Consider the following 24,262-nt stretch of genomic DNA (forward strand, 5'->3'; position numbering starts at 1 on the left):
GGGAATTAAAATACTTTATTTAATTATGACGTGAAAAAGGATTGTACCATTTTAATAAAAATATTTTATTTTTCATTTGTAATATATTTTCAAAATATCATTAGCATGTGTTTTACATTCGTTTTCCTAAATTGTCCATGAATTCAATTCAAATCACTTTTAAATTTCAAAATAAATGTCTAAAAATATGCAACAAAATAGTTTTAAAGCAAAATAGATATGAAGAGATACTTTTAGGCACACATTTTAAAATTTCAAAGTGATTTCAAAAACGTTTTTAAAAAAATATTTAAGCTTGAGTGAATTTAAAAAACCAAGAGCTTATTTGTAACGTTTTTCTGAATATTTCGCTGCAGGGAACGAATGCAGGACTCGCAGGACCATTAATTGCAGCCCGGTCAATCGTTTTTCTCTCGACTTCTCCCGCCACTTTTCCTTTTGCACGTCGATGGGTCAGGATGTCAGGCACTGAATGCGTTGACAGGTGGGCGTGGCCCGGGGGCAGAGGTCAGTTAAACCTCCAACAACACCACAACATTGCCGCAGCACCAAAAACAAAGTTCATAGACGAATGGAGGTTGATGTCGGTAGTTCCAATTTTTTTCTTTTTTTTTTTTTATACTTTTTGGACCACTTTAATGCACGCAATTCCGCAGACAAGACATAGCAGTGTGACAGGGACGGCAACAGTTGTAGCTGAAATTGGCAGCTCCTCCCTCCATTTTTCCAATTTTCCCCCCTTCTTCACCGCCCCGAAAAATTGTCCACTAACAAACCACTTCACTTTCACCAAAGAACAAACTAAATTGGGTGTACGAAAACAAGGATACCATGGTAAACTAGACATTTAACTAATTAAATAGATTTGAATTGACAACAACGAAACACAAGAGTACACGAGCTGAAATGTAAAATACTTGCCAACAACGAATGGAAAAATATATAGTTTTTCACTTCGTTTTTTTTTACATATTTTTCACAAATTTAATGAAAGTAATGCTAGGTGTAGCATTTTGTATATTTATTGGTGTTTTTTTACTTTAGGTTTGAATGAAATATTTTATTTAAAAGTCCAATTTAATTCCAATAAGTTTTTTAAAGATTACAGTAAATATTACAGTTCGTTGAAGTAATAAGTATGAATATGAATTATCCTTGAAATACCTGCTCGCCAATCCACTTTCCCTTCGGAAATCTCCGCCCACTAATGATGATAATTATTATTGAATTAATCTATTAAACGAGCCACAAGGACTTCGTTATGTGGGCAAATTGACCCTGAATGAATAATTAATTTGTTTAAATAACTTCGCTCGTCGCTCTCTGGCATTTTGCATTATTTAGTTTCAATTATTTGATTAAATAATTAATGACGCTTAATGTGCAATTAAAAGTACATTCGGCTTTTGTTAGAAGGATTTACGATTTAACGTTTTAACGATTTCTTAGCTGTGAAAGCAAGCCCGACATTTTGGTCAATAATTTTAAATTAACACCTGCCTGCCCACACATTCCTCTCCCACTTGTGAGTCTATTTTAGTACGCAAGCCCACACACGAGGAAAACATTTTCCTGCTTTTCTTTTTTTTTTTGCTTTTTTTTACCTTAGGTAAACCACATTTGTTTGTGGCTAGCTGAAAATCAATAGCCCAAGCCTCACCCTTTTTGCCCTCTATTAATAGATCGAGCTGATGCGAACTGCTCTCTTCTGGCCATATTTCTATGGCCAGGTTTTGGGTCGAATTAATGGGCCTTTCCTATTTCGTATACCACCGCCCTCCTACTGGAAAATAAAACTCAATTAAAGCGGCTTACGGGCTTCATTTTTTGGGGATATTCCAAAGAAACTTGGACTTCAATTATAAATTCGGGTTTTGAGGTGGATGCATTATCATTATCATGGAACGTCGCAACTTGAATGACGACCTCTTAAAATGCTATTTCGGCTAGAGAATATTTCCTAAAATCGGCGTAGAAACTTGAAATCACCCGCAATGAATGTGAGATTAATTACTTAGAGAAAAAACACTGTAAAGAAATAATCTACTTTAATTTTTATAAATATATTTATTTTAATTTATATTGAAATATCTTTCTAAACTAGCATAAAACATAATAAAAGTATAAGAAGCTTTACCTTTTTTAATTATTTTCCATTAGTGCCTGCAAACTATCTCTGGCCCCCCCATAAATGTATTTATTTCCGTCGTTTCCATACAAATGTTATCCCTAATTCCAGCGGCTGCCACACCCTTTTAGAACATTAAAAATTATATTATCTTTTTTCTCAACTGAAAGAAAAGCGAGTTGTGTTTCAGTTTCACCGCCCGCCACACAAATTGCCCATTTTGATGAGGCAAATTATGGCCATGTTTCGAGTCGACTCCGGCCTCATCACTGAATGTCACTGGTTCTTGTCTCCCAGAGGCAGCCACAAATGTTCTGGGAATCAAAAAAGTACGCGGCGAGTCACACTTTAAAATAAATCACAAATATCATAAATACATAAATAACAAATATTAATATTAAAATAGGAATTTTAAAAATTCATTTTTTTTACATTTTAATATAGAACCCTATGGGAAAAAAATTTTTAATTTAAGACTAAATTTCATTTTCAACCAATCAGTATCAGATTTAATTTATATATTTACTCCTATTATTCATTTACATTAAAGATAAAATATCATTTTCTTAAACCTATTTATAATTATTTGTTTTAAAGATAAAATATTATAATTATATTTTTTTTTCAAAATATTTGTTTTATATTTTAAAATTTTTTTTTAGATGAAAACCTTAAATTATCATCATAACTATGATATACCATATTTTTCCCACTTCCAAGCTGATTTTTTCTCCGAGTGCAGCTTTTCCGTATGTGGAAAGCCAGTTGAAATGGGTGGGAAAATGAATATGGAGTCGGAGCCTGGCCGGGCATACAAATGGCTTCATTTGACGAACTGCCGAATTCGCCATTTGCATGCGTGTCTAAATGTGAACAAATTTTTGGGGATCGGCGAAGGGCAATGGGTGTGTGGAGTGGAGTGCCCCAGAGCTCCTTAAACCACTTTTCATACCAGAAAACCGCATTCGAGTGCTTGTTTTTATTTGCCCAAGTGGGGGCATTTTTTATGGGTAATCCAATCGCTTTCATTGCGAGTTGGCAGCTAAAATCAGAGGAAATATGACGGAATATATATATCAGGGAATGTGAAATAACATCTCAGACATTCTCAAATTAAATATATAAATTCAGAAAATTAAATAAAAATGCTTTATTAAAAGGCTTTTATAAATTCCGAAAATTAAAGTAAAATACATGAAGTAAAATAATGTAAATTAGAAAATTGCCAGACATTCGCATAATAAATATATAAAGTCACTAAATTTAAAAAAGTTTTAAATAAAAAGCTGTAAATTAGAAAAGTGCCCAAAGTCACATAAGTTGGTAAATGGAAATCGGTTTAATTTGCCAAAATCTCTTACATTTATAGCAATGTGCAAGGGAAAATACTTTTCCATTTCAACTTATTTGCTAACTTATCCAGCTGTTCGGTTCTCTTCGCTTTGAAACCGAACTGGCAGCTCTCTGACCCACCTAAAAAAGTTTTAATAAAATTGTCAGCCGGCGAAATATTTCCTGCTTATCCAGATTGATTGATTTCGAAATCAATTTCCTAATCTTTTCTGGAACAGAACCAGTGGCTCCTCCTCCACCCATTTCCCCATGTATATATATATATATCTGCTCTAGTTTCCTTACAGGATATTTTGGGCGTGTTGCTGTCGTAAAGTTGTTCGAGCTGTGTCCAAGGACGCCCGCTTGGCTTCATAAAAATAGTTGTAAATTCCCAAGCAGTCTGCATAAATTTAGTGCGGATCCGGATCGCCCCCTTTCCCCCTTTCACCATATTCCCTGTCAGTAACTTTCACACGTCGTTTCATTTCTGGGCAGCAGTAAAAAGTGACGCAACTTTCGTACACATTGTCAACAGTCGTAAATTCTTCCCGCTCCTGGCTAAGCTTGATTATCCTGCTGGCTGCTCAACTAGGGGAACGGCCCTCAAGATGTTGCCCTGTCCTCATCACAAAAGGACACTCGCAGAAACAAATTCGTTATTTTCGAAGGCCTAATCAAAAACAAAATACGGTATTCTTCAAAAAAACAATATAAATTAAATATAAAAAAACATAAAGTACCTAAATATTAAATAAATATATCAAATAAACACCGAAATTATAGAAATATTAAATAAAACATCTCTTGTTTTTTTAATAATAATTTTCCAAGGGATAAACCCTATATTCACTATGTTATAATATATTCAGAATTATTATTAAAATAAAATAAAAAAGAATTACCCAATACTATGGAATCGTAATGGATTACGATCTAAAAAACTAAATTATATTCCATTATACTTTTTGATAACTTTATAAGTGATTTTAAAACTTTTGTGATTTTTGTGATCCTGATTTTTGTATAGTGTTTAAAGAATTTTTTGATGTTCCCCTCAGATGTTTGCATTTGAACCTAATTATTTTTGCCTTTTGCTATTTAGGGGCTTGCGAATTGTCCGGGTGCCGACATTCCGCCGGAATTGGACACCTGTCCGCAAAAGTGTGCAACGGAATTTTGTGCAACAGTTTGCCGCAACAACACGATGTCCTTCCTGCTCGTTTCGCCACTTTCACCGCCCCATTTCACCGCCTTTCTTCTGGCCACACAGCCTGTGTTTCTCCTTGTAATGGCATTTATGATTTGTTGGCTTCCAACTTCGTTGGTGGTCTTGAGTTGAGTAGAGGGACCCGGAGTCCACCTGCCGCTTGACAGCTGTCACTGGGAGTCCATATGTCCGCTCACACACAGGCGGCTAAAAAGACGTGCACCGCGAGAAAAGGGGAGTGGTTAAAGTTAAACCACATACTACTCACACACCGAAAAAAATGGATTTTTTCAATAAATCGACTCTTAATATTTATAAAAGTTATTTCGAATCTCCTTTTAAGATATTTTTTCATTTTTAACATGAAGTTAATATTGTTCAGTATTTTTAAGAACACTTGAAATGCTTTAAACTTAATCAAAAATTAATTTATCAAACATTATTAAAAATTAAATACAATGTTATAGTATTTTTTCTAAGTAGGGGAGAGTGGGGGAATTTCGTCAGCATTTTTTCAAAGCTATTTTTTGTCCATCTTGAGACACGTTATCATATTTCTATTTTTATTGTTGAATGCGGTTAGCACCAAGCTTTAAAATGTGACATTCCCCTATTTTTTTTATTACCTTGGTGATTTATAAAAAAATAAAATGTAAAACCAATATACTGGGGAAATCTCGCCACACAGGGGGGTAAAATCACCACACCACCGGGGCAATTTCGTCACCTGAAAAATGTAGGGAGTTTAACGCCTGTAAATATGCTACACTGATCAAGCGTACCATTTTTGTTGACGTCCTATATTTGTTGCTGCTGCTGGTAGTCTGTTCGTTAGCCAGCTCGTCAAATATAAAAATATGTATTTAAAATAGGTGCGAATTTACCCTTAGCGTAGGGTGGCGAAATTTCCCCAGACAGTACTTTTTAAGAAATAATTATTTTTCTTCCGAAATTAGGCGCGAAGTTAAAAATCACTGACGCAGAAATGCACATTATAGCACTGTGTATTATATAAAAAATCGTGTATCTTATTTCTTTTGAATTGTGGCATACAGAAAAAATTTCGTCGAGAACTAAATGTAGCTTTTGAACTGTTAAAACACATTTAATATTACAGCTTAATTATCTTGGCCTTCTGTGCAAAACAAATGCATTGGTTGTGTCTGGCCGTCTTGAAGGACTAAAACAAAAAAATTATATATTTTTACGACTTATGGATTCCGAGATATTGCAGGTGACCTAATTGCCCCTGTGACGAAATTCCCCCACTCTCCCCTACAATATTTTCTCAGTGCATGAACGACTGATGTATGAGCAGATATAGTCATTTTGCCGGGCTGGCAATTCCATTTTCACTTCTCGACAAGAACGAATTCAATTACAAGCCAAGCGAAATGTGCGAGGAAATCCAAGTAAGGGGCGGGAAAATCTGGGCAGGGCCAAGGAAAACCCAGCCAATGTCCTCGCACACATACATATGTTTAGCTAAAATTAAAATCATATGCATGAAATGAGCGCGAAATTGAAATGGAATGAAATAAATGAGGAAACTGGGGCGAAAGATGACAGAGACATTCCGGCTTTTCCATCTTCTTTGCTCCGCTTTTATGGGTTCCAGTTTCAGTTTCATTCACATTCTCATTTTCATGATTCAATTCAGCTGCTCTTTAATCTCAGGCATCGCCGACATTGACTCGAAAAAGTCAGTGGAAAACTCCAGAACAAAGTTTAACGAACTCGAAATGCTTTAAAAAGCGTAATGGAAAAACTTTGTTGCACTTTCCTGAAACTAGAAATTTGCACTAAACCTGCGCTAGTAGAGTGCCAGCTAATTGGCTTGCCGGAAAAATTGAGCAGGAAAAATATTCCTAGCGAGAGCCAAAACTTCTTGTTAAATTAAGAAATACAATTATTTAAATAAAATATTCAAATAAAAATACTATTTATTTAAAAATAGAAAAATAATATTAAGTCATTTAATTAAATTGATTACTTTTCAATACATTTATTAAATTTTTTAATTGACATGTTTCATTTTCCATTATCCAAAAAAACACATTTAAACTCAAAAATATTTAAGAAATAATTTTGAAAACCAATTTGCACAGTTTGAAAGTTTCTCTGCCTGAAAACTTTCATCCTATCAATAACATTTCTTTAAGTCACCTTTCACCCCATGGCATATTCAGTAAACTTTTCTCAGCGCTCTGCAGCATTTGATGACATTTTTCCGGACCCATCTGCCCGAGATGATTTTCCAAGTGCGTATTCACTTACATTTCCAGCCATTTTCCCCCCTGCGGTCGCATCCGTTAAAGCTTTAACTTGTTGTTTGCTTGTCGCTTTTTCAGCATGTTCCGGAAAAGCCACACACCCACACACCTACCACCCACCTGAGGGTCACTCATCCCCCTCAAAAAAGCAATACATCTCCCCAACAGCCCCTAAAACTAATTTATTTACCTAGAACCCAACTGCTGACGCCTATTTGTATGCAATTAATTTTGTTCTGCCTCTCACCCAAACAAAAGACAAAACAAAATATATCCAAAAAGAAAAAAAAACCAAAAGAAAAGCCAGGGTCGTCGTCCGGAGGGGTGATCAAAATTAATGGCTCCGGAAATGCGGAAAGTACCAAATAAGGTTTTGCCATTATTATATTTTTACAGGAGCTTCAGCTGTGAATTACAATTTATTGCAGCCCCCCGTTTAACAATGCCACTGGTTTTCTGTCGAAAAAAATTAAAAGCTAGAAGAAAATTATAAAAAATACAATGAAATGTAATTTTTAATATTATAATATTATAACAATATTATTAGTAATGCCCACTACAATTTACTATAGTTTTCTTTTTTACCACGCCTTTGGCTTTAGGCAAATCAACCAAATTGCCCGAGTACCGAAAAATGCCCATCCGCCTGTCAGCGAAGTAATGAAAATTGATGTTATATGATTTACACTTTTCTGTGGCCATTTTATTGTTTTTCCTCCTGCCCAACGATTTTGTCCGAAGAATAGAGATAAAAACGCAAACGAAATGAATGTTTGTGGAGTGGATGGGTGGGAGTATCCAGCGAAATTAATTAATTTCGCGGGGCACGAAGGATACTCATTAATTGATTGCCTGCCGGGGGGAGAAAACTCCACGAGAGGTGCTTTTAAAATACTTAAAAATTTTCGGCCCTTCGGCAATTTTAAACAGTAAAAATGCTTAAATTAAAATAAAACTTTGATATTAAGTTTCTAGTACATAAAATAAAAAGTTTTCTTTCTCAAATAGTTTTCTTTTACCTTTAATCATTATCTTTAAAATTATATTTATAGCAAACCATTAGCTTTTGCCTTCGGGCTGCGCAAATTTACCTGAAAAGAAGTGAAAAAAAACGTTTAGTAAAAAACGAAGCAAATGCATAATTCAACTCCTGATGATGGGCACTTAAATAATTTTTAATGACGCATTTTAATGCGGCTAATTGCCAGGGAGCCTTTTATATTTTTTCTCTTGTATAATTTCCGCATGCCAAGCCCATGCATCGATTTAATATTTTTCCTTTTTTTGTGATATAAGAGGGGGCTATTAACTGTCAGAGGCATGCATGGAGCGGCAGTTGAATGAAGGTTGCGGTCAAAACTAAGCCACAAGCAGTCGGTGGGGGAAAGGCAAGGATAGGGGGTGGTTTTAGGGAGGGGGTTGGGGCAACTAACGGGGGCCATATATCCTGCGGTCTGGCCTTCGGTTTGCCGGGCCTGGACATTGGCAGCACCGGCCTGTTGCTCTTTGTGTGCATTAATTATTTAGGCAAACGCTGCGTATACGTAATGCGGTTATATAACCCCTTTCGCACGAAGAAGAAGAAGGAGGAGGAGAAGAAGGGGGCACAAAGTCAAGTTGCAAAGGCAACCGGCGGGTTAAAAGTGTCAAAAGCGATTCACGGATTTTGCTCTTTATTTTCCACGACTTTTCCCCCGTCGACATTTTGCCCATCAGGCAATTCCATTTGCCCTGGATTATTATTCAGTTTCACTTTGCATTTTTCCTCCTCCGCGGAAATCAACAAAGTGCAAGAGAAGCCAGGAAGAACAGGAGATCAACAATTCAGTGGATGATGAAATGGCATAAATCTTTAAATAGTCCAGAGATCAAGAAAGTGAGACGACGAAAAAATGGTAAGGTAAACATAAGAGATAACGTTTCATCTTCTCTATGTTTATTAATACTTTTATTTTCAGTATTTGTACATGGGTTATATTTTGTATATTTTTGTATAATATTAAATTATACTTTTTTATTTTAAGTGAGACGACGAAAAGGGTACGTTTAACAAAAGAGATTACGTTTCATCTTATGTATTTTTATTTTTAGCACTCTTACATGGCTTTTATAGTATTTGCAATGCTGCTTACAATAATTAATAATAATAATAATAATAATACAATAATTTTACTGTTTACATTTCTTATTATTATCAACTATAATATCTGGGAATAATTGTTGTCATTTTCCTTACTTCTTTCCCAGTGACCTACTGATGACTCCTCAATCGATGACTGTTTGTTGGAAAAGTCAACCCCCGAGAAAATTCCCCACATTTTCAGTCACGTTTCGTTGTTAGCTTTCCTCTTTCTTTTTTCTGTTCCTTTTTTTGTTTTGCATCGAGACTCGAGGCTGGGCAATGAGAACAACCCCCTGAGATGGACTTTAACCCGTTACTAAATTAACCAAATGAAATTTGAACGTGTCGGCAACCGATTAACCCGGGACTGGGCGCTCGGGGTGGCTAAGACCCCGCGCCTTGACAAATGATGCACTCGAATGTCCACATTTAATTGCCGCTGCGTAACAAGTAGAAATTGAAAATTAATGACAGCTTTTCCGACCGCAAAATTGACATTCGATTCAGTCGAGCGGCAAAAGCTCATTTCGCTCAATGAACGCCGATAATAAATAAATAAAACGCATATACCATGCGCCGATTTAAGTGATATCGTTTTAACAATTCACCAATTAACCGCAAAGCAAATTGCATTCGTTTCTTTTTGAAATGGAATTTAAAATACAATTTCCATTATTTTGCAGGCCTCGAAAGTTGTATTTTATATTGAGATGTTTGTTGATATTCTTAAATTTGTTAATCATTTTTTGCGTGCAGTTTTCGTTGTTTGATTAAAACATTTAAAGAACTTAAAGCCAAAGTTTATTAAGTTACTTGAGTTAAAATTCCTGCCAACCGAAAATTTCGCTCAAATTAAATAACCATTTAAAAGAATTGCTTTGAACCCAAGACGTGGTGAAAAGTTTTCCAAACTACCAAGACTTTCATTTAAAATCTCGCCTTTGATTAAGATTGTAATCTGTAACACAGCTGATTATCAGGGGGAAAATGTGAGGAGAAAATGGGAGGAAAAGTGTGTAAAAGGGTTAAGGTTACTTGAGGCTTTCATCGTTTCCCATGGCTTTCCACACATTCAATGCGGAGACCCAAAATCGCATGACAAACCACAATTTTTATTACAGAAAAAGCGGAAAAACTTAATACACGCCGAAAGAACTTTTCATTTACTTCGCAATGACGTCACAGTTGACGACCGTTTCTTCCATCCATAAATTGTAATACAGGCAAAAAGAAAGCGAAAGCGATATAATAATAACGTAATAAATGAAAATGAAAGTTTTTCCTCGCTTGTTTGTAAACACTTTTTGTTTTTCGGTTTTTGTGTTTACATATATGGCTATTTCGTATTAAAATATAGGTATAATATATATGTATATACAACATATAGCGCAGAAGTATGGGGTCTTGACCTTAAAAGCGGAACTTGATTGTTGACAACCGTGAAATTGAACAGGGATTTCTTGTTCTGATTGGAAAATTCTTTGAATGTCCTCTGGTAACTTGATTTATTTGTATATTTTTACAAACATTATTCGTTCTTGGAGTTATTATTTAAATAACTATATTTTGATTTATATTTTATGTATTTGTTTAAATGTTCTTGGTTCTTCAAGTTATTATTTGAATAACTCTAACTTGATATATTTTTTATATTTGAAAAACTATAATTTGATATATTTTGTATATTTCGTATATTTGATCAAATATTTTAGTTATTATTTCGATAACTTTTATTTAAATATTAATTTTAAATATTTTTTTATACTTGTATATATATATTTAAATTAGTTTCGCTTTCTTTCGACTGCCATTTATTTAATTGAGAATTATTCTCAGAAAAAGAGCCTCTAAACAAATATAAAAGCCAAGCAATTTCGTGGGCCAACACAATTTAAAAACTGCGATTGCTTCCCTTTGTCTTTGACTTTGTTGCCATCTTTTTGGCAGGGCTTAATTTTCTTTTGTACCGAATTATGCCCGAAATCGCTTTGTTTTTTCTTGTTAACTTTTCCATTTTTGTCCATTTGCGTTGCGAGGAGTTTGCCTTGCTTGGTTTTTCTCCAGCTTTTTTTTTGTGTATTACTTTTGAATTTTATTTTTCTGTCAGCGACACGCAAGTGAATCCCCCGCGTTCTGGTGTTCTCGACAGAAATCCTGGGCGCATATCCTTTTAATTGAAAACACTGTAAAAGCCCGCGGCTGACAGCGAATCCGCGGACCGACTTTATATAGAAATAATAACAATAACGATTTAAATTAAGTGCGGAGGGCCCAGAGTTCGTCTTCTTCTTGGCTTCGCTTCTCTTCTCCTGTTTTTTTTTTTTATTTTTTTGAGTAAGTAATCGTTTTTAATTTAGCAAGTACGTGACAGTTCGGGGATTTCGGCAGGAGCTCCTTTTCGCACCTCAGTCGAAAGTCACGTGGGCACATTAAGTGACAAATTTGTGGAAAATCTCAAATTCCAAAAGAGCCAAATGAAATGGAAACAAAATGCTTAAAGTTAAATGTTAATTTTCTCGGTGCCTCCAAGGGTGGAAAAAGAGGCCTGGTAATTGCCATTGATTTTCCAGCCAAATGACTGGCCGGGAGTTGTTCATGACTTTCTCATTTTATCGCTAAAGTTGGATTAATTAATTTGTCACTTTATTTTTACATTTGTAGTTGGCTTTGAATTTTTCAGGACCCTTTTATGAAGAATAGAATTAACATAATGTAACTAACATAAAAAGGAATATTTATTTTATTTATTGTTTGAAAGTATGGAATTTTACCACCTCAAGTAAAAATATTCTGTATAATTTGCTCTTATGGAATTTTCAATTTGAATAACCAGAAATCACATGAGGGGGCACAATTATTTTAAAGACCCTGGCGAACCGAAATCAATTTTAAATGCCCCAAAAGGCAAAGAAGCGTAATTTTATCGATAAGAATGCTACCCAAAAGGCACACAAACACTGAGATACAGATGCCGTATCGGAGGGGCTTTGGTGTATATATATATGATTATGTTTATTCCTTCTCACTTAATTTATTGTAAAATGTTAAATTTCACGAAGCGGAAATGTTTATTAGAGCGGAAATTGTTATTTTTAGTGTGATGGGCAGGTTTGTGGTTGGCTTGGAACAAAGGCGACAAGACCGGTAAAACAGGATACGAAAAGGATGCCCAGGATGCTGCTATGTGTGTGTGTGTGTATGTATGTGTAAGCGCCTTTTTCTCGCTCAGCTGCAAACAATTAATTTATTAATATTTTTCGTTTTTCAGCCCACGTGGCGTATGCTCAACTTATTAAGTATACGACAGCAAAAGGCTGTCGTCTTTCAAAACATTATCCTGCCAACCTGCTAATTATTTTCCGCCTTTCTTTCACTTTCGCTGCCTTAATTAAAAAAGAAAACGCATCATTTTTCCTTGGTTCCCAGTTTTTGGTAAAATGGCATTAAACCAGTTTGGGAGTCAACTCCCAAAAAAGTATGTAAATAGTATTTAATGTTGTATAAATAAATTCGAACCCAAAGGAAATTCTTTAAGGACTATTAGTATAATCCATTTTGGTTTTTGAAGAACTGATAAATCCCTGATCTCATACCACTGAATTTTTCAACCAGACATTTTCATATTTACTCGGTTACAATTTTCTCCATTTTTCAGCACTTGAATATTTATCGAGTCGAAAGCCGCTTTTTGCATTTTATAGACTTCTCGCTGCCCCCGCTCGCCCCGTTTATCCCCATTTCCCATTTGGATTTCCAGCTGGGACCGCTCGTTCATTCGAAATCTGCTTAAAAATTTTCTTTTAAATACTTAATGCAAAATACCCGGCCGCCACAAGAAAACACTTCATGGCCTGTCCGCAGCATTTCAAATTAATTTTACAGCTGCCAGTTACCAGCTTGAAGTTAGTCGTCCTTGGGCCACCTTGAGCCATAATGAAGTAGCAAATAAATAGCACTTTCCCCTCTTACTCCTTTACCTCCATTCTCACTCCATTCAAGCACCCACCCACCCACTCGCTGGCCACTGACAAACAGTCCGGGAAAAGCTGTGAAAAACAAGTCGGAAAAGCTGATGGCAAACACGAGAGTCGAGATATTCTTGAGGAATTTTCTAATAAATGCGACTGGTTAGTTTGTCATTTACAATGGCCACTGTGGGTATTTTTCTCTGTCTATAGGCATGTTGTTATAATTATAAGATATTAATAAATATTTGAACAAACAATAAATTAAAATAATTTTTTTTGCATTTGTATATTATTTTTAGGTATATATTTCATTTGACAAAATGATTATTTGTTCATTTGTTAAAAATTATTTTATTATAATTTTTGTTCATACAATATAAATATTTTAATTATTCGTATTTTTTTTTTGATAATATTTACATTCTTTATTTATTTACATGCAAAATGAATTAAATATTCTTGTTCATAAATTAAAATACGAAACAAAAATGTTTAAATAAAACCATTGTCTCTGCCGGACTTGTGCAAGTGTAGGGTATTTCTATTTGAGTAAATATTTTGCCAACAATTGCTTCTTTTTGCTTTTCTGGCAATTCTTCACCGCGACTCTGAGACAGAGAAAAATAAACCGCTGCATACTTATCTGGGCAAAAGCGCAGTTCAGTTGCCTGCACAAATTTACATGCAAATTAAATGCGATAAATTCGTCGTCCTTATTGTTTGTGCTCTCTCATCTGCGCTGACGTCAGAATCGCGCAGGGACGAGGCAAAGTTAACGTGAAAATGTGGAGAGAAGCGACTTGGCCAATTTGCATAAATCAGACTCTCACGTTTTACCACGTTTTTTCCTTCCTTTCGCGCTGGTCAGCGCCATAATGAAAATGCCTTAGCCTGCACTTAATGCACGTTAATTTCATTTCACTTTGGGTTAAAAAAGGGGAAATAAAAAAGAGCGATTAATGGCCCGCTCATCGTTTATTCAACAATTGCAATTTGCCAGCGGGTCAAAGCAAATAGCGATATCGGAAATGCGGCGACTGATAGGGTCAGAGTTCGATGTGGCATGCAAATACGTTCGACACACCAGAAAAAACAAATGGAAAGAGGGAAGGACGAAAGGGGAGCACACAAAGCCAAAACCGATACAAACTAAACAGTGGTAAGCTAAACAAAAATTAATTGAAAATAAAAGTGGTCAGAAATAATAAAAATTAAAACATTTAAAAATATTGTTTGGAATTTACAGCTCTTAAATATTTATTTTTAAAATATTATTTTCCTAATCCCAAAATTATACAAATTTTTTTCATTACTTATACAACATCCAGGGGATATAAATATATTTTTTTAACTTTAAGTTGTTAAATATTAATTGTTAAAATATTTATTGTCTCAATTTTTCTTAATCCCAAAGTTATACAAAATATGAAAATATTTTTTCTAATGTTCAGTATTTGAATATTAATTATTTAAATATTTTTGAATATTTTTTCCTCAAGTTTTCTTAGTCCCAAAATTAAAAAAATTGTATTCATTACTTATACAACATCCAAGTGATTTCTCCATTATCTTTATGTTACCTAACAGGTCTCTCCATTGTCAGCGCAACACAATATAAATTGTTATAAGACCAAATCTCCTTATTCAGTTGCAGAATCACTCACGTTCTTTGATTGGTGACAGTGGGCGATATGCTGATGCTGATGTTGATGCTTTTGTTTCCCCGCTGAGGCAATTATATCATTTTCTCAATGGAAATACCCGCGTCCTTTATTCCCCGTCCGGATTTCATTGGTAAGGTATCCCACTGTGCGATGAATGACAACAAAATAAATGAAATTGAGCGTTCGCCTGGCTTATTCACGCCCCCTCACGCCTCCCAATTTCTCCCCGGAAAATTTCCCATTTCGTGGGGAGCCGTAAAGGAAGGGAGAAGAAAGGGGTGGAAACATGGAAAATCGGTAAATAAACAAGACGACAAGAGCCTGGCAAAAAGTTAAGGAAAATATTTACAAACGAATTAACGTAATGAAAATAAACTAGCACAGATATACAGCTGCGTTCAAAATAGTATTTTTAAGTCTTTCTAAGATATTTTTAAATTATAAAATTATTTTTATAAATAATTAGAAAAAACAACGAACTAGGGAAAACGTGTGCTTACAAAATTTTTTTTAAATATATACCTATTAATAAAAATTAAAATATATTTTCGTCATTAGTAAAAAAAAGTTCAAACATATTTGTTATAAATAAAATATTCTATAAAATATTTTTATAATTGATTAGCAAAAACAACAAACCAGAAAAAAACATGTGTTTCAAAAATTCTAAAAATGTTTCGATATTAAATGGAAAATGCAAAATAAAAAATTAAAATATATTTTCCTTTTCAAAAAAATTCTAAACATATTTGTTGGTATTCAATCTCAGGTAACTAGTTTTCCTTTAATTGTAAATAGAGCTGTAAATGTCGGAATCGATCATGATGACGATGATAACGCTTTCGATTCAAAAAAGATAAATGCGCTTTACAGTAATATTAAACGAAAGCAGAAAGCCTTTCTGTTCCCCGATAAGATACCAGAGGTACAATTGCATTAAGCAAATCCACTACGAAACTCGAAGATGAACAGCAAGATGGAAATAAGAAATAAGATGGAAAAGAGCAAGGGGTGTTAGTCTATTGACCTTGGCCCACAGCTCGATGAAACCATCTGGCCATGTCAAAAGCCAAACAACCAACTTGAAGGAATATCCAGAGGCAAAACTAAATTTAGTATTTTATGCTTCCGAAAGAGATGGGCAGGGGGAAAGGGGGATGAAAACGTCAAAACGAGAATTGATGGAAAATTTCTCAAAAAGTGTTTATCTTTTCGGGCGGCACGATCATATACATATCATATATAAAGTTATGTGTTTTGGCAGCAGATGATTCCAAACATTGTGCGTATCATAAATTTTATTTTTCCCTCGCTTCGCTGACAAAATTTGAGATTATCTGGGATTAATAGTATACTTATAGATTTTTCGTATGTCTAAAATTAGAGAAGTAATCGCTAAAAATAAAATACGAATTTATACACTTTTTTTTGGCATATTTCAGTATTTCAATTCTAAAATATTTGAAATGCTGGCTCTTTGAGGCACTCTTCACATATTTGCAGACAAGACTCAAACAAAACTCTTTGGCCAGCCCGCTTTTTATTTATCACCCACTTTCCCCCCTTCTGTGCTACTTTATGGCTGTTATTGTGCTTTTTTTTTAATGCTCCGAATATATATGGCTATATACACATATCGATTGCAGGAACAATGGAAAATGGCAGCCCAGCCGATAGAAAATTCCCTTTGAGCCTGTCCCAAGACCAAAACAAATAATCTTCTTCTGTTGCCATTGCCGCTGCCGCCGAGAAAAAGGCTTATCATATTGTATCTGAAAGTCTAATTTCGAATGGGGAATGGGAATGGGCAAGGGGAATGGGGAATGGAAACGGGAACCGTTGGCCACTTTAGATACTTTGCCTACATTGGCTACTTTGCCGGCATTAAAATTTCGTTTATTGCCAACCGGGGAGCTGTTAAGTCGTCAAACGGAAGGGAATATTCCCATTCTGCCATATAGAAAGTAGCCTGTTCCTTTCACGACGAAGCTGTTAATACTCTTAGAGCTTTTCGCCATTGGCCCTGGCAGCAAAAACGATTTACGGCTCAGTCGACGGGGCAGATACTTAATAATGTCAGCGGATTGGACTCCAAGCCCTGGAAAATTATTTTCTCTTCTGTACCGACACAATAAAACTTGGTTTACATTACATAAAAATAAAATAATAGAATAAATGGAATAATATTCATTTGATAAGAAAAAAAATATTAAATTTATAAAGAATATAAAAAGCTTCCTATTAAAAACGATCAGTAGCAAAAATCAACTAGAACGGATTAACATAAAAATCTTAAAAAAAAAATAATTGAAATATTAATAATTCAATCAATTATGAATATTTCAATTTATGTAAGTGCTAAGAAAATTTATTCAAATTTAAGACATCCCCCAGATTAAAGTGTATATTTTCCCAGTACCAAATGGGCCAGCTGGTCTATTGATTTGTCTGATGGGAGATGTTGGCCAACCGTTAGTCACATGTAGCAATGTTCATTTTCGTTTTCCCTTTTTCTTTTTGTTTTTCTGCAAGCTCTGGGGATTTTCGTGAATTTTACCCCAATGAGGGCTTTTCGATTCGTCAGTCAAGTTGCCGTGTAATGAGATGCTCTCCATATAAATTCCTAAGCGAGAAAGTTAAGCATATATATACACACATACATATATGTGGATGCAATTGATTTAATTGAGATTAGAACGCATCTGTAGCATTCGAGAAGAAAAACTATATGTGTAGTTTGAACGGTGGCCCCCAATTTTCCATTTGGCCCCGCACTTTTCCCTCTATTGATACAGCAATGAAAATGCAAATTGAAGTGCACAGTCCACAGATGCGTTGAATGGGGAAAATGCTCTCGGTGATGAAATCGGAGAAGCCAGGGAATTAGGGGCTACAGTGGATTAAGGGGGCGGCCAAGGGGTTACGCCCACTTGACAAAACAAATCGGATTTAAAAAGAAACTCTGTTTAAGCAGGGATAATCGAGTTGATCGGGGCTTTTTGTTTTCCAGAAGCTTACAAATTCCAAAAAGCTGTTGAAACCAATAAAAGGTGTCAATTAAATATGTAATTACTAATTACCTTTAAATAACAGTAGCCTTTTTGGTTGTCCACAATAGAAACTATTTTACTTCGATAAAAACATTTTTTTAACGCATTAAAACTTTGTTAAAAAATCCAAACATTTCACAGAAACCTAAGGAAAAGCTAAGGATTTAGGGTAAGCTTGTGAAGGATATTGGTATTTGATTTTTAAGCGGCATGAAAATAAATCAGTCTCTTTTTGTAAATCCAAAAAACCACCACCTGCTGTAAAAATTACCTTTTTAATCCTTTTAGTTTGGCAAAAGCAAAAGTTTTACTCCAAAAAAAGTTCTCACGTAAGTTATGAATGAAAATCAAAGTTTTCCACTATCATTTTCTGTTCTCGAGCTGAATATTTAATGTGAATTTTTGGGACTCACGATTTGCCGTGTGGAATTTACCGCTGCCAACAAGTGTTTTCATTGCAATTAGCGATGTTTCACCAGCCAGCAACTCGCAGCTTCAGTCTTCATTATGCACAAGTTGGTTTTGGCCCACTTTTCTTGGGGCTAACAGATAGACATGCCCATGACACGGCCACGCCCACAACTCACGCTTGACATTCAACGCCCCCTTTCCCAGTGGATCCTGTGAGTGCTCTGGATTGTATGCATACAGTGCAAGAAAATGACCACCAAGTTCGGAGATTAATAAAAGGCACTACAGTTAAAGAAAAAAAAATGCAATTTCATAACATTAGGAAAAATGTTTTTAAAGTTTTTAAAGTGATCGTAAATTCCAAAATTTTTAAAGCTATCTGTACAAGTTTATTGATTATAAAAATTCTAAATGGAATAGTTTTCCAATATTTTGAATTAATTTTAAAAACTCTAAAAATCATATTCACAAATATTTTAAAGCAAAAAAATGTCACAAAAATATTGAAATATTTTTATATGTTGCTTACATTCGATTTAATTATATTAATTATTTACCAGGAACTATTTCTCCAGTGTAGCTAGAAGGAAAATGAGCAAAAGGAGTCGGAAGTGCTGTCACTTTGTGTGAAAAGTTTTGCTGGCGTGTTTTTGAAATTTTCCCCGACTGCACAGAGAAAAGGGCGGAAATTGTCAGTGCACAATATCCGTTGATTTGTGCAGCATGAAAATGGGGTAAAATGGGCTAAAAAGAGGGAAATCCATTGACACGAAACTGCAAGTCGCAAAACCCGAAGGCCCAAAGGCATTTCAGCAAATTATGCATATTCGAAGGAAATGGATGCCACACCCCCTTCCCCCCATCCCGCCCACACCAACACCGCCCACTCCCAAAGGACATATCGCATGACCAATTAGCAAAAGAAGTCCTTTTTCTCAGAGACCCAAAAACTTTCGAGACGTGAAAAGGGTTTTTCGGCTCGTCATTCGTTATTTACTTTCAATTCCCCAAATAACAAAGCGGAATTTTCCTATTTTTCCACACACACACACAGAGAGAAACCGAAAAGGAAAACCCTTTGCGGTTCGCCTTGCCATTAACATAAAACTGGAAATGGAATCGAAGGACTCTGCACATGGTGGGCCGAAATAAATAAATAAAAAATAATAACAACAAAACGTGGATGGGAGCAAAAATGTCTTGAAAAAGCTTGTTGCTATTTTTTCTCAGCTTTTCTCCCCCTCCCCCCGGGTTTTCCTTCATTTTCTCAGACTCAACGCAAATCACTTGGGGGCAAAAAGTCTCAGAGCCCTCAGGTGAATGGAATAAAAAGTGTATAAGAAAAATGGAGTATGGAAGGGATGATATGGGGGGTTGCGGGGCGGGCCCACATCCATATGGACGGCTGTCAGTCAGAAATCGAGTTTGGCAGATGGAAAACTGTCATGTGGATGCTCTTCGGGGTAAAATGTTGACCAGAAAATTACCTGAAAATATATAAAAAATGTTAAAACGTTAAAAAAGTTATAATCAGATTTATTAATATATTTTATGAGACTAATAACTAAATATTTATATTTTATTAAAAGATTCGATCTTTATTTCAAAGCACTGCGTTTTATTAAAACCCTAAATCTTACAAATATGTTTTGTAAATCTTCAGAGAGAATTTAAAATGTTTTATCAGGCTTATAAAAAATGTAGATTCCTTTATTTCATATTCCCCAACTTTAGACATTCCCTTTTTCCGTTTCTTTTTTATTTTTGCCAGCAACACGTCGTCGTCAGGGCCAAAAACTCATAAAGTATATTAACAAAATGTTCGATTGCACTTTACCTTTTAGCATTCTGCCTTTGCTACATTGCTTTCTTTTATTTTCCCAGCCTTTCTTTTCTTTTCCTTTATTTTTTTTTTGTTTTGTTCCCTTTAAGAGCTGTTGTCTGGGACCCGCCCCCTGACCCTGCCACGCCCCATCCGCCCACCGCCTTGCATGACTAACAGATATCAATATTGCCCGTCTGACTGTCAGTCTGCTTCTTCGGGTTTCCATGGGCTGAATAAGGTACAAAAAAGGAAAGCAGCGATAACAAAAACACTATAATATATAATATTAACAAAAAAAAAGGTCCTGGCACATTTTCTTTTTAAATTTTTAAAGAGCTTCGCGCAGGAAATACGCCTTATTTTCCTATTTCAGCCAACGCAAATGTTACCTACCAGGAAAAGTGACCTTTTTGCCACCCAAGTTGGGTGATATGAAGGCAGCCAGGGAAATTTGATATACTTTTAGCTGGCAAATTTGCTTGATCACAGATAATTGAATGAAATGCGAGTTTATTCGAACCCAAGTTAGCTGAAACTGAGTTATATTTAAATTGTTTCAGATTTCGCGTTTTACTGGGTTTTAAAATTGATGGGATTTAAATTTTGGTTTAAAATTGAGTTCTTAAATGTATTTCTAATTAAATGTTAAATTCTTAATTTATGTGAAATTAATGGCATAGAATTCTGTAATATTAGTTTAAAAATTAATAGCTAAATAATTTATTATTTTTCTTTTTAATTTTTTTAATAATACACCTGTTGTTAAATTCCAGAAACCGCGTGATTACTTACTTAGTTAAACGATTGATGGATCAATCGAATACCCGCACAACTGATTCAATCCCAAGCTGATTGATTGCACTTAGCTCAACCATATTCCGTGGCTGAGTAATTCAACAATCGCTCTTCAATCAGCCATGTGAATGAATTCGTTTCTCGAGTTATTGAATGGCAAAAATGAATTGATTTAATTTGTGGCCAAAGTGTCGCCCATTAAACTTCGTTGCTAACGAACTAAAATGTTGCTCTAAGCGAATAGAATGCGTGTCTCTGTGTGTTCGTGAGTATCTGTGAGGGCGGTTATCCGAGTGTGGGTATTTGTGTGAGTGATAGAATGCGAGTGTAGCAATCAAACTGTTGATTCCCGCCCAAGGGGCAAGCGAAAAAAAGAGAAATAATAAAAATGGCATCCGCTTTCGCTGTAGCATTCAATTTACCCTCTCGCCGCCCCACTCCAAATTTCCACCCCGCATTTCCAACCAGTTTCCCACATTTTCCACCTTCTCCAATGTCTTTTGCCCCAAAGGAACGCTGGCTGGTTGACAGCAGCTGGAAAATGGCGAAATAGACGGGCGAATAGAGAGAATTTATGCCACATTCCACTCGCACTGACGCCAGACAACCCACATTTCGTTATGGACCCTCAAAGCTTGCGCAATATTTCGCACAACTTTATATTTTTACTTCGAACGCCTTTCGATTTGAATGCTTGTGTCATCGTTCGTTGGATCCTTATAACTTAGTTGTTTTCCATCATTGGTACATAAACTTTTATAAGCATTACAGTAAAATATATATATGCTTTAAAAATTATTCCTCATAAAAACGGGAATGAGAGGTAGCTAAAACCTTTTTGGAACACTTGTAATTAATTTTGAACTTACTTTAAAATGTCAAAATAGGTGTCTAAAAGTATGCACCAATAAGCTTTTAATCAAAAATGATGTGAGTTTATACAGGAAGACGATTTTCCTATATTCACAGCATACTTTTAGGCACATATTTTCCCTTTTAGAAGAGACTACAAAAAAGTAACTATTTCTGTGGCACCCACCCTTATTATGGGACCCCATTTTGGAGTAAGAATATCGCTAAATGCGCCCGAGTTATTCGTTAATCCGTTAGTCCCGAATTTCGGTTTTTGATTCGAGGCTTGTGTGCCAAACAGGTACTCCTTTGTTTTTCAATTGCGTAAAGTTGCCTTGCATTACGCGAACTTAATGAAAACTTTCTACCTAAGTTTTAATTACAATTTTAAAGCCCTAATAGTTGATTTTCCGGCTATCGAGTGTCGCAGTCGGCAGATTTCTGTCCGCCGTCCAATATATCCTGCTGTGATGACAGCAATTTTAAAGTTTGGAAAACAGAGCTCGAAAACTTTCGCCAGCCAGACAAGTGGAAGTCGAAGCAAAAGTTCTCCAAGGTATGACCATGTGCATGTGGGATAAAGGAAATGGGAGCCATGCCCCCTTTTAGAATTAACCGAAGAGGAAAAAAAAATAGATGTATAGGATGGCAAGAAGTGAAAAACACATGCAACAGCTGACGTTGGCGTTGAGTAATCTAATTAAAAGTTTGTTGCAACTTGTTTTTTAATGATGTCACGCCTAGCAGAAATTTGGCGCCAACCCCATTTTCAGCCGCCCTTCCCGAGGATTCTATTTTGCTTTAATTACAATTTATGGATGCTTCAAGTTTGCCGGTGGAGCAAAAACAAAAATACACGAATTACAAAAAGGTAAGCGGCAGTCGAATGGGGTCAAAATGCCAAAAAAAAAAGGTAAGAGGGAGAATGGCTCCCTTCTCTGTGTAATTACATAAAAGCAACAGCAACAGGAACACTGAAAAAATATACTAATATGGAGAGACAGGACTTTTAGAAACAATTGGACTTCTTTAGGGTGAAAGTATTATAATAATTCAATTATTTATATTTTTGCTAACAAAACGACAATAAAGGGGATCTTTTGGAGTTTAGGGATAAAAATATACCCTTAAGCGCGGAATCTCGGTGGTTAGATTTGGGGGATAAAGGAAATGTGGTATTCAAATAGCCAAACACATTTTCCTCTGGATTTGCCTCTGCTAATGGACTCTGGAAATATTTTCTCTTAGTGCAAGAGCAGCTGGAACTGAGGAAACAGCCGTTACAAGGGCAACGCACGATGCAAATAACGGTGAAGGAGCAGAACAAGTACCAGCGAGTGAGAGCGAGAGAGCTGCGAAAAGTTGAGTGAGTTCATTTGAGCGGAACTCAAATACAAACACAAACAAAGCCGGTGGAGAGAAAGAGAGGGCGAAACGCCTGCGCAGTGGGCGGTGGCGGAGAGAAAGGGACGGGGAGAGGCCGAGGACGAGAATGGGAACGAGAACGGGACAATCCAAGCGGCAGGATTACAAAAGAGGCACACTGATTTTAAATTAGAGACTTCCCTAAAAATATTATATTTAATTAGATATACAAAAAAAAAAATTTAATATCAAATGGTTGTTAACTTCATAATTATAATTTACTAATAACTTCAGTAGCATCAATGGGCAAAAAAACGATATATCAATTAAAAAAATTTTACAAATTTGTACCACTTATGCTTAATATTTAGGTTTAATTGTAAAATATTAAATTTTGTTTAGCCCAAAGATATCATTTTATATTTATAACCATAAAGTTTGTAGTTTCTATGATTATATTTATGGTTTACCAACCACAAAAGTAGGATCAATAGTACGGTAGATTCGAGTTCAAAGCCTACCCAGGATACACTGTTGAGCAGAATTTAATTTACATATATTTTTCAGCTATGCTTACATTTTTTTTCTTAACTTGAAATTAAACATGATTTTTTTTAGCCCGCTTTTTGCCGACTTCAAACCACTGTGCGTAAACTCGAAGGCATTGACATTGGTCGACAATTGTGTCAATCCAGAGCACAGTCACATATGCTGGGCTGCTCAGCTGCTCGAGTGGCCAAATGCTTTCGCTTTGCTTTGCTTGGCTTGCTTTTTTTGGCCAGATGCCCTGCTTGGGGTCCGAGCTGCGTCTTATGTAAGTCGGATCTGACAGCCAGAATCACAAAAACGGAATGAATTAAGCCCTCAGACGCGAAGTTTCCATTTCCATGCTAAATTTGGATGGGGGATTACATAAAACCCACTTTAATTGCTGTTGTTAAACGAAACTAACCGGGGAAAAAGAGAACTACAACGGCAACACAAAATGGTATAAATATAAATCAAAAGTAAAGAACAATTTGAGGCGCACAGACACACGGTCATAATTTTAATTACCTAAACAAACTGAAAATTCCAAAGACGAGTTGAAAACTTGCTGGCAATTAATAAAGTTTCCTCCGCTGTTGGCTTGTTTTTATTTCGGTAAATATTTAAAAACACCAACAGGCAGTTCCTTTGATTTACCATATCTGTTTGGGAGTGTAGGATTTTATTTTACTCAACTTTAGTCTTGTTTTAAACACACGTATTTATTTATTTTTTTTTT

The 24,262-nt window shown here is 35.4% G+C and overlaps 1 protein-coding gene across 1 annotated transcript in view; it reads right to left on the bottom strand.

The window, feature by feature from the left end:
* dnc (phosphodiesterase dunce) overlaps positions 1-24,262 on the bottom strand; it is a 191,260-nt gene that overhangs the window by 144,848 nt on the left and 22,150 nt on the right. The gene's annotated exons all lie outside the window — the stretch shown is intronic.

The sequence above is a fragment of the Drosophila takahashii genome, chromosome X (assembly GCF_030179915.1).
Source record: "Drosophila takahashii strain IR98-3 E-12201 chromosome X, DtakHiC1v2, whole genome shotgun sequence".
Taxonomy (NCBI): domain Eukaryota; kingdom Metazoa; phylum Arthropoda; class Insecta; order Diptera; family Drosophilidae; genus Drosophila; species Drosophila takahashii.